The sequence below is a fragment of the Protomyctophum bolini genome (assembly GCF_963924005.1).
Source record: "Protomyctophum bolini genome assembly, chromosome: 11".
NCBI lineage: Eukaryota > Metazoa > Chordata > Actinopteri > Myctophiformes > Myctophidae > Protomyctophum > Protomyctophum bolini.
Genome location: NC_137872.1, coordinates 27456384 through 27469047, shown reverse-complemented (window position 1 = coordinate 27469047; position 12664 = coordinate 27456384). Strand labels below are relative to the sequence as shown.

At 41.7% G+C, this 12664-nt stretch overlaps 1 protein-coding gene across 1 annotated transcript in view; it reads right to left on the bottom strand.

The window, feature by feature from the left end:
• The window catches only part of fbxl16 (F-box and leucine-rich repeat protein 16), a gene marked incomplete at its 3' end in the record, with an annotated part of 46813 nt that extends 34488 nt beyond the window's left edge, over window positions 1-12325 (bottom strand). The window contains exon 1 of the mRNA XM_080775778.1: window positions 12231-12325. The remainder of the gene's footprint in view (window positions 1-12230) is intronic.
• Between the last annotated feature and the right edge of the window lie 339 nt (window positions 12326-12664).

The following is a 12664-nucleotide window of genomic DNA, read 5'->3' as shown; positions in this document are numbered from 1 at the left end:
AGGACTTCCCACAACAACACTTTCTGATATGAACAATAATGCCATCACACACTGTGCACTCACAATGACAAGTGAGACTGATCATCCCTAACATAGGCATTTTGAACTTATACCATCTGGACGAAGATACAGAACTCTGAACTTAACTACACAAAAAGTTTGTTTTGGTGTAGAAGTTTTGTCCCATCAGCCATTGCAGCATTAAACAAACTGCGCCCCTGATGGGACTTTTTGTGTATCCTGTATGACCGTGCCATGTTGTTCTGTGCTATTATGTTTTTCTGTTGAACAGACTGTGAAGATGAATATCCCTGAGGAGACAATACATTGTTAACCATGCAAGGAACCAACCTGCTCATTGGGAGCAGTTGGGGGTTCAGAATTGCTCAAAGACACTTCAACACTAGTCTCGCGTGGCCAGACTGTTGCCTCCCACAAATTTCTAATGTTTCCAGTCATACAGATATTAAAACATTCAATGTAAAGATGTTTTTAAATTGATTTTTGTGAACGGAAATGCCAGCTTCCTTGCTCGGATTTTAGGAGGTGTAGCTCCAGACTTCGGAGATTGTGGAATAGTTGTCTGGCTACGCAAGACTACTTCAACACTAACCGAGGGGGAGCCAGGGATCGAACCAGAAACCTTCTGTTTCTGGAAGCAGAGCCACTGCAGCACTGAGGTAACTGTGGCAACTGATTCAAATCCAACATCTGCACACAGCCGATGTGTGCAACAGACTGTTGTGCCTCAGCCTTTAGCTCAGTGTCTCGAAGCTTCTTCCTTTGTCCCATTACTCAACCCAAGGAATAGCAAGCTCAACAAAATAAACTGTCCACTGGGTTTTGGCCCATGATTCCAAGACAGATGTCAGTTGCTCGCATATACAGTCCAGTCTCTAAATCCCACAATTCCCTTTGTTGTCCTTACATGAAACATTATAACACAAAATTTATCGTATGCATGCAGATCCCTGCCACAAAATCTTTTCAAATGGTGGGCCCGTGGCCAAATACTCATTCACTTGACATGAAAAGGTACTGTCTGTAAGTCTCCTCTGTAGTGTGGAAACCTCATAATATGAGGTTTTGGACAATATTATGTCCAAAACTGTTACTTTCCAGGATTCAAATTCAAAAACAGCAAAAGTACAAGCGTTTTCGAGCTTGCACATCTGCCACTTTCGATACTTTTGTGTGACACTGTAGTATGATCACTGTAGTATGATCAATACACTGTAGTATGATCACTGTAGTATGATCAATACACTGTAGTATGATCAAGCAGGCCGTTAAAAACACAAACAGTTAGAATATGGAGATACAGTAAGCGGTTTCTGCCGCGACATACCAAAGCCTAAACCACTGGTGCTATAACCACGGCCCGCTACTGTGACGAAACAGAACTGCCTCTCGCCTAGAACAACTGCGGACTACTTTTGTGGCCTATAAAAGGATATTTTTTGACCGTGACGGTGGCGTGCCGTCTCAAGCCACGAGCTGCAAGCGGTATAGGCTTTGGGATGATGCGTTTCTGCCTGACAGCAACGAAATAATGGCCATAATTCTGCATTCATGTTAAGTTCTGTCCAGCTATGACTCTTCTTCTCCACAGTTTGCACTCCCCGTTTGCCCGGCGCTCAGATTGAAAAACTGCTTCCACAAGCACAGCTTCTTTCCTCTGCCAACACATTAAGCTCCTTCACTAATTTCCTCTTTTCTACGGATGTTGCTTTGTTCCAAGTGAGCTCATTGGTGCCAAGATGAAGGTCTCGATGCATTAGTTAATGTGCTAGCTCCAACCTTACTTTAGGGTTAAGGGAAACTATCGATTACTATGATCAACTATTGATTTTCTCAGCAATTATTTGATCAATTACTTTTACAATTAATCAAATAATCAAGAGGCATGCATTACATAAATACATCACATTACTGTATGTAGCAATTTATGCTTACTCTTCAACATCAGGGAGTTCACTCTGCATAGGCCTCTATCTACATCTGTTCTATAGCTAATTGCACACTTTGAAGAATACTGTAAATGTGAAAAGGAAGCAATATCCCAGACCTTCAAACCAGTGAACCACATTAATGCTGCTGTTCAAATCCTGCCACAAATTCATTCACCAAGTATAATAGTACCAACCCACTGAATTAAGTTACGTCCTATAAATACAACGACAAGACATACTCATTTATTTCACAACATCCCAGAGAAAACATGATTAATAGTAGCCTGACTAAAAGAAGAAAGTATAGCCTCGCCTTTGTTTGTTTGAAGGCTTTCGTATACGCAACAGATGCTGAGGCTGCGTGTGTGTGTGTGTGTGTGTGTGTGTGTGTGTGTGTACTGAATAGGCCAAGGTCCCCTGCCTCTTTCATTCACAAGTTCCTGTTTGAAAGGCCCATGCAGAGCGCGAGCTCCTCGACAAACAATATGTCTAATCACCTCTGGTCTAATTGTGTGCATGGCTCTCTCATGGGGATACGGAAACATCTCATTGAAAACATCCAGGAGGAGATAAGGAGGCGCAGGTGTGAAAGGAGAGGTAGGGCAAGGGAGGGGAGTTGGCAGAGGCTATAGGGTAAAAGGGAGATGTTTGTTGTGCAACCGACAGAGACAGAGAGAGAGATATTCAGTCTTAACATTATGGATTATGGAGCTTATATATGGAATATGGATACATCAATGCTCAGGATACTGTGTATAGGCGGCAGGCCTACTAAGGTGACACTTGTTATGTTATTCTGGACAGCAAAAACCCTGAAATAAAAAAGTTTATTCTAAGAATTAATACGTGTAATTTTGAGTATCCAGCATCTATCTCAATGAATGGATCAGTACAATAACGTTTCCAGCCATGGTGAGACAGAGACTACATAGGGTTGTGTTGTTCAACAGATTTGAGAGAACACATTGTATAAGAGCGGAATCATCAGAAAAGTCAATGGATCAAATTCAAGTCATGTTATGTACACAGTTCCATAAACACAGACAGACATGCACATGCAGTAGTGCATGAGAAGGGGATTCACTTATGATACTTAAGTGAAAGTTACATAACGGGTCGGGTCCATTTGAGAGAGTACAAAAGTACACTCTCAGAGTTACACACCTGTAAGGGGCAATTTCAATTTTGGAACCCCCTCAAGGAACCATGAGGTTCCCTGGACCACACTTTGAGACGCAGCGTAGCGTTGAGTGTAGCAGTAGTGTTTCCATTGAGCCAACATGCACAATATCAGCACCCCGACCCTGTTTGACCAGAAGGGAACAGAGCCTTCATTAGAATCATTGGTAACACCTATGAAGGAAGTAAGGAAACATTACTTCATGCATGGCTGCTTTGCAAAGAGCCTAAGCAATACAGCGACTCCTGCAGGTTGGCCGTGTCTTCCTACCCGTTCAGCGGTGATTCACTGCTACATATTACACCCTCAGCTAGCAACCACATGTTTACACAAGTGGTATGTAGTGATTATTGGTTTACCAATTTATCCTAGATTACTATTTCTATGCATTGATGTATTTATTACCTTGGGGGAAGCTGTTTTTCCTTGCTTACTGTAAATCACTGTAGAGCATCATGCTAAATGCCTAAATTGTAACTCCCTCCCCCAGAACAACCAGTAGAGGTCAGCAGTGACAGGAATTAACATAGTGGTTATTTGACATAACTAAATTGTAAAAAAAAAAAAAAAAGAAGTACAAAGAATGTACAAAAATGTCACTATGCCACTGACAGATGGCATAGTCATGTTCCTGTCTTCCATCCTTCATGGTCTCCAAACCATGTATTGAAGACATAAATAATTGATCTCTCCTTAATCACACAAAGCTACAACACAATGGTGGCATCCAGCTGCCTATTATCATTGTCAGGTGTCCCCGGCTACAGGTAGCTGCATTCACAGTGGATGAATACTGTTCCAACGTTTGACTATTGCAGCATACGGGCAACCTTTATGCTGCCGTACATAACTGCTGGTCATGTGGACCTACTGTATAGCAATGTGTGGTCATTATTTTGCATCTTAATGAATATCGTCTCTGTTGGGTCAGGGTGGTAACCTCATATATCCTAATTCAAATAAAACAATCACACCTGTGTGAACTGAGCGGTGCAGGCTGCTCAAAACACAGCTGGCTGGCTGCCAGTGGTATTGCAGCTGTTTGTACGCCAAACAGACAGACAGACAGACATCCCAGTCATTGGAGCGGTTAGGCACTGCTCAAAAACGGAAAAAGTAGCAGATCCAGTCGCTTCTATACTTTAGTGTGACTTTGTAGTGTGAACAATTAGGGCATTCATTTATGAAAAATCACCAAAAAATATGAAGATTGAGGTTTCTGCCCGACAGCAACGGTATGTAACCTCCATTTTTTCTGCTTACTGTATTATCTAACCTCATGTACATAGTACTATACTGTACCTGCTTCCGCAGTTAAATTAACACTGAGCATTTCACTGTGTAGTACTCGATCTGTGTTTCTCAAATTACAGGGGGCAGACAAGGTGAAAGTATTTTACTGTTACTGAAAAAACATTGAGAATTACTTACTGAAAATTAAGGTCACCCACTGTTTAAAATAATTCTGCTCAGAAATCAGAAAACTCTTTAACTCAATTTCTTATTTGTAATGTAATATTATTCAAAAAGGTGACCTATCATTCCGTCAGAGCATCATATGCTATGGTACTATGGATTCAGAAGTCAGGTAGAGGGAGTGCCGAGTCAAAACTGTTCGTGTTATAGTCATCTTCAACTGTTTCTTTATTCATTTGTCTATTTTTAATTTTTAATTAGCAAATGTTACCTAGCCAGCATAATGTAGGAGTCACTGGTGAAACGGGAAGGGTGTTCATAAAGATGTTGCCACTGCAGTCGGGTAAATCGGGGTCAACAGCATGCAGCACATTAATTAATAATGATGCCAGTACTGTACCAGATTCAGACACAGAGGACTTGGTGAAGGAATGATGATTAGGCCATTTATACTGGGTTTGTTTGTTGACCACTTTGAAGAGTTCATTATCTGTCAGCCTCCAGTCAGCCATAAAGTCAGTCATAAACTTAAATAAATAGCGCAGTACCCGTTATCAGAGTATTTGGAGGCGGTCTGTCTTGGAAAAGATTAGAGCTCTCCATGGTCAAAAAGTAGGCTACACACAGACAGACAGACAGACAGACAGACAGACAGACAGAGATTATTGGATTTATAGATAAATTGGATGGATTTGTTTTAAACCGGTTAAACCGACTGTACAGTATACTTTTTGACCGGGGTTCCACAGGGTTCTATAATTGGTCCCCTCCTTTTTGAGGGGCGCTAGCCCCTCCTGTATACAGGTTTAATGTTTGTTAACAATAAAGAGAATGTAATGTTTGTTTTGTCACTGTTTGTTTTACATCATCATTACATCACCTAATCATAGCAACATGAGTTAGAATTTCCTCCTCGATGTTGTAAGATGATAATAGCGCCCCTCACTTCACACAGGTGTGATTTATTCACTCTACATCACCAACAATAGCTGATCTACAAGTATACAATGCACGCACCAGACAAGTATTACACCAGAGACGAAAGAGAGATATAAGTCTTGTACTTCATTTAGTTGTGGGAATTGATTGACAATGACAGTTTAAAGATTAGGCTTAATGATGATTGGCAGTAGCAGTGGCATCTATATGGCCAGTTCTCCATCTGTCCTGTGTCTCTGTATTCTCACTCTGTCTTATTCAGAGAGGACAAAGAGAGGAGACGATTGGACAGACAGACAGACAGACAGACAGACAGACAGACAGACAGACAGACAGACAGACAGACAGACAGGATGGCAGGGGGAGGGGATTAGGAAGAGTGATTAGTGCTATCAGACTGAGCCCATCTGTCATATCCCACTTGTTGGTGGTGCTCAGTGAAATAATGACTCATAATGTTTCACACTGCACTCCAAATATGTATTAAACAGCAATAAAAGTCAACTTTCACCCCTATCTAACAGCAGTGACTCAGATCATTTACTAGGGCCCTTTCATGCCATGAAACTCACGGCCAAGAATTTTATGGCCAACGTCTACGATCTCATGTAATGAATGATTGATTTATTATAATATGAGCAGAGTCAATGTGACATCGTGAGTGCAAAACTATAGTATTGACTTTACCTGAGTTTCCTGTTGCATCTTGGTTAATAGAGTTCCTTGGTGTTGTAAACACTAGGATTGGAACAGTATTGAAACCTTTCCCATCGATTAATATATGCATGCCAACTAGTGATTTAGTTTAGCCAAGTATTTTAGCCCACATGTCATTTGTTGGGTGTTGCTATTGTGGGCTATTGTAGCATACACAATAGCTTTCAATAAGTGCTATGCAATGCTGAAATGTATCATTGCATTTTACTTGGTCATGCATGCTTGTTAATACTTAAAACAACTAAAATAACTTTCTTTATTAACTTCTCATCACAGTATGCTCTGTGGAAGGATTTAAAGATTAAAGATGGAGTGCCATGCTTTTTTCCACCCTAAAACATGATCATCAGGTCTTATTGTTATATAAGGAGGTATAAATTTTTTCCAAAAAGTGTACAGTATTTGTTAAAATGTTGTTTTTATGTGAACACCCCCACCAGTTCATTAAGTATGCATGGTTTGCCTGGTGGGTGGTGATGGGTGGTGATCCACCTGAACTGAAGCCGCACCCACAGCTGTAGTTGTATGATAAAGGGGGAGGGGTTAGGGGAGGGGCTGATAATGTGATGTGACTACCGGTATAATATAATACTGTTTATTTCATTGGCCCGTTTGACTGTCAAGGAAGAAACCCTAAATACAATGTTAATACACCATTGCACATAATGTCTAATGAAGTATACTGTCACCTCATAGACACATGAAAAACTGGAAAAATACAAAGATTGTAAATTAGTTGCCTCAAAGGTTTTCACTACTGAAGGTTTATTACTGGACAATGTAATTCACATTGTTCTTTACTAGTTTTGTGCAGTCTATGATAAGGCCCAAGTAATTGACAGAACTTTACAAACAACAATCAGAGACAATAGATACTTTACAAATTACAATATTACTTTTATAATAGATTCACTAGAAACTCTACGATATGTAATATACAATGCACACTACAGAGATGAGAGAGAGAGATACTGAGAAAATAAATAGGCACATGATAATACTGCATTCCTTTGAATTTGTAGCCAATGTTTGCATTTCTCCAGCTCTAATGTGAGTAATTTGTAACCGGCTCTGCCATTTTCAGTTGGATGATGTGCATTGCTATGCACAGTAGCAATGTAGATATTATTAGCCTTTAATGGTCCATATATATTATTTTTGTAAATCAGACATTGAACGAGATGTGTCACGTTACATGGTAACCAGATCATCCCAACACCTAAGAAAGGAGACCTCTCATTAGCCAATAATTATAGAGGAATTTCCTTAATGCCAATTGCTGCAAAACTTTACAACAAACTCATCCTTAATCGTCTTATCCCCCTCGTTGAGCCTCTACTCCGAAACAATCAAAATGGATTTAGACGTAAGGTAGATCCACTTTGAGTCAAATCCTATGCTTACGTAGGGTTATTGAGGAATCACAGCTATGTAACATCGCACACTAGTCTTTGTTGATTTCTCAAAGGCTTTTGATTCAGTGGACATAGCCAAAATGTTTGAAATTCTTAAATGATATGGTATCCCAGACAAAATGATCAATGCCATAAAAATTCTATATACAAATACCTCAGCGATCATCCTTACACCATCATTCCCCATCCTTGCTGGCATTCTCCAGGGTGACACACCCCGTTTCTATTCATTATTGTTGTTGATTATGTTCTTCGTATGTCAGTTGATACTATCAATGATAAGGGCTACCAACTACACCCTAGGAGAAGCTCTCGTCATCCTGCTAAATACCTAACCGACACTGACTTCGCTGATGACATCGCGCTTATCAGTCAATCATTGGAATACGCTCAGACTCTCCTTCAGTCTCTCGAGCAGGCCTCCAACTGAGTTGGTCTTTATCTCAACGAGACGAAAACGGAATACGTAAATATATGAAAATCCAACAATAACCACATTATAAAAACACTTAACACTCCTCTGAAACGGGTTGATGACTACAAGTATTTGGGTTCATATATATCTTCTTCCCAAAAGCACTTACAAACTAGGAAGTGTATGGCCTGGTCAGCCTGCAATGACATGCATAAGATCTGGTCATCCCAGCTTAGTAAGATGTTAAAAGTAAAAATATTCAGGACGATCGTTGAGACGATTCTACTCTATGGCTCCGAGACATGGACACCTTCAAAGAAACTAGAGAAACGGTTTGATGGCACTTACACCGCCTTCTAATGAGAGCGCAAAATCTGTCTTGGAAGAGCCACCCACCGACTAATCTAATAAACGGCAACCTTCCCTGTGTTTCTTCACTAGTCCAATCCAGAAGAACACAGTTTGCCGGCCACTGCTACAGAGCTGACAATGAGGTTATATCTTTCCTTCTTCTCTGGAGTCCTGCCTCAAAGCAGACCAGAGGTAGAAAACTGTCGTTCCCTGATGTCATCGCTAGGGACACATGCATCAGTAAGCAGGAACTGGGGGTGGCAATGAAGGACCGGGAAGTCTGACATTGTGAAATCCACGATCTCGACCACGGTCGAAAAATGATGATGATGACTTGGTAACATAGTCGTTGAGGGAAAATTGGTGCAAAGTTTCAGGCAGTGACATTAAGAAACGTTTCTGCTTCAGTCCCAACAGTGGAAATATATATATTCCCACTGTTGGCACCAAAGCACAAACGTCAAAAGTCAATGACTTTAACCTTATAAGATTATTGTAAGTCCAACACACAAAGGGAAGAGAGAAGGGGGGAAATAAATCACTGCTGACAAACTTTCTAGCTACATAATATTTACAAGCCTCAGAAGTACAGTAGGAGAATATATTTTTGGCTGAGCAATAACCAACTGAGAATAGAGCAGGTCATAGAGCATACTGTATGTCTCTCAACCACTCACTGATTTGAGCAAACCCATCAAGTGTGATCCTATACTAGAATACTAGACCTGCTCCCACCAGAATACAATAGCCTACTGGGCTGACATCTCACAGTGAATGTCTTCCTCGAGCTCAACTGAGATACGACTGAACTTCTCTTCTTCCTAGGTAAAGCCTGATTTATATGGAACAACATGCTGGTGTTCCATGCAGTAAATAGCAGATACAAGCATTGTGAGCTTGTAGATCTTCCATTTACTGAGCACAACAGCGGCATGCAGCAGCAATTAAGTCCTGCCCCATGCAGGACATTTCCATTGACAACTCCCTGCTTGCGTCTGTTCCAACTGCCAAGAAGAGCCCCGGGGTGTTGTCCTTGACAGGACAGTCTGCTGTCCTTCAAGGCACACATGGCAAAGGTAGGTGTTATTTAGAAAGATGGTTCATTTATTGACCTGGCGCTAGCCCCTCCTATGTCCAGCTTTGAGAGTTTGTGTAAACACAAACATTGTCCTAACACAAACATTGAATGCAATTGATAATGAATGGCCAGTTTCAAGATTTGTCCCAACACACATTGAATGCCATTGACAATGAATGGCCAATTTTGAGTGTTTGTGTAAACACAAACTTTGCGTAAACATTGAAGACGAGGACGCAAATTCTTATTGGCCGGAATGAGATTATGTATGACGAGGTCATGCTCAGATGGGCTGATGGTTTCTTACATAATCCTAGTCTTGATTACGTTAGACGTAGTCTTTTTTTCTTTTACTCTTTATTTTAGAATGTTTGAATATGCAAGACGAGACACAAAAGACAAACAAGGCATACAATAAAACAAAAACATCAACAGAAAAAACAGAATAAAAAAAACAAAAAAAACAAAAAGAGGTCATGGGATGTACAGCAACAACAATACATATTACAGACTTTTGGAATCCTTACATTCATTAACAGGAAAGACACATACCCATATTCACTCCATATCCGCCCTCCCAGCTAAATACTCTATCCATTTCTCCCATCTTCTTTCACCCAGCTCTTTTTGCAGTCTTAAAGAATAGGTCATCTGTTCGAGGAGATGTAGTTGTTTCACAATGCGTTAGACGTAGTCTTGTATCACTATATCTGTCTCTATGCATTTGATGTTGTGTTTAACTTGCTTTATTGCGACCGGAGGTCGCAGATAACTATATGAAACCTTGCGTTTTTGTCACCTCACTCACAATCCCTGTCACTCTGACACGTCAGCTAACTCAAATCCATGTCGCTCACCCCAGGCAAGCCCCCAGGTGCCCAGGTCATCGTGACATCATCGTGACATCACGTGAAAAAGTTCCATACATGGGCACCCCCAGCTGTCCCTGTTATGCCCATATATGGAGATCAATATTAAGCCCATGGGAATGCCAATATGATCATATTGTGACAGTCTCATGATAACCACTGTGGTTGCCGCAAAGGTCACAGTTAACTATTGAATCATGCATTTCCCGTCAGTCAGTCAGTGTATCACTTAAAATCCCCATACATGGGGAAAGCCCCATACATGGTGCCCAGGTCTCGTGACATCGCATGACATCATCAGGGATGGAGAGCCCTGATGTCATAGTAAATGCGACCTGCTGCCACAATTAAGCCCATACATGGAGATCCCTGATGTCATCAATATTAGTATATGGATATAGGATATATGTCAGAACCTGACATTCCATATGTTGATCGTTCCCCATCCATTCTCCCTTTTGACTGATACCTGTCCATTAAAACTCTAGACGGGCCTGCCCCAAAGTTATTTGTGCAGCCGTGCCCGGCAGCCGGCGAAACGAGTTCTCAACAGGCCAGAAAATAAAGGCCTGGCCCTACCTGGGCCCTCATCAAACCCTGCATATTCAATACACTGCCCCCGCTGCCACCCTTATATCTCCATATATGGAGCTGACCTATGTTCTGACATTCCATATGTTGATCTGACCTCATCACACCCTGTACACTCAAGATACGCTCCATATGGCCAGTGCACGCGACGGCGCGACGCTTCTCGCCCACAGGCATCTTACTGGTGCCGTAAGTCGCTCTGGATAAAGAGCGTCTGCTAAATGCCGCCCTAAATTGTAAATTGCAACGGCCACTTGTTCCTGTTGAAGGTCCAGACCCTTCCTCAGCCAGGAGTCTGCCCCGCTATCCAGGCCTCCAACATCCCCATGCTTATAGTACCTCCATCCCTACTAGCCTCCTGGCATGCTCCCTTTAAGCCAGTCCAGCATGCCTCTGCTGCACGCCTGGTCTTCAACTAGCCAAAATTATGTAATAATGTTATACCTGTATCCTGTATGTACTTTGCAGTAGCAATAGCAGATATATTATGTCTGTAGAATGTGTAGATAGATTGACAGATAGATAAGATATAGGCTATACTGTATAGATTGGACATGTGCACGGGCACGCGCGCACACACGCACGCACACAGGATATAATTAGACCACAATACACTGCCACTGACTGTACAATAGACAACCATCCATGAGATAACCATAAAAAAGGAATGACACTGTCTAAAAAAAGCAATGAAAGTATAAGGCTAAATAGCCATATCTCCTGGTTCTTGTCTTGTCTTGCAGGACATGATGTCTTCTGCATCTCAGATCATTTGGACGCTGTTACTAGTGATGCTGCACAAATGCATGAGAACCAGAGAGAGTGGGTTACGTCATTGAAACACGTTCACGTCAGACGTCATTCTATTTGCAAAAATGCACTCCTCGTTGAGACTGCTATAATATTATAGCGATGCGGTGATCGAGCCATCTATCTCTCACTGAATGTTCCCCCCATTAAACACACACAAACACACGGGGAGGATCTGTGTAAGCTCTAGCCAGGCCTGGCTATATTTGATGTTTTCCACATTAGACTTGAATCGGTTCGGTTGATAGAAACGATCCAGTGCGCAACGGGTTCCTTGAGTCCAGCCATAGTAGGCTGGCTACATACGCGCACCGAAAACAGCCGATATACAAGCTCACGGTGAGCTTGTAGATCGGCTATTTTCGCTGCTAGTTACCTCACAAGCCACTCCAACTGTAACCGCAGATGCTCCGCCGTTACAACAGAAACGAACGGTTTAACAATAATAATCATCAGTCACTGTCGGCCTTTTTGTGGCATGATGCACATCCCATTACCTTTTCAGAAGATGTTCACACGAGCCATTAATCCATGATCGGTTCGATGTTTTGTGTTTTTCGGTCCCCGGTGTTCCGTCCAGTGTCACGTTATTCTTCTCCCAACGTTGTTATACAGGCGCAGGCAGCGCGTATATTATGAGAATAAATAAATGATAAAGGAGGAAGCCAGGGAGCAGCACAGTAGCGCCCAGCCCCGTTATGTTCTCTTCAGTGGGATGAGACGACAGACTGCTGCTGCCGATTCCATACTGGGGGATATAAATTCGTATAGCCTTCAATCCAATGAAAGCTCAGAGCGAGGCGTGCACAAAGCGTTTTAATAGGGCTAAATTATTATATTATTCCCAGATTCTGTATTTAAAAAATTCCCTTCAATATTCTGCTCTGTGTGATGATGCTGAGTCCTGATTCCTTTTCTGTATAAAGAGCAG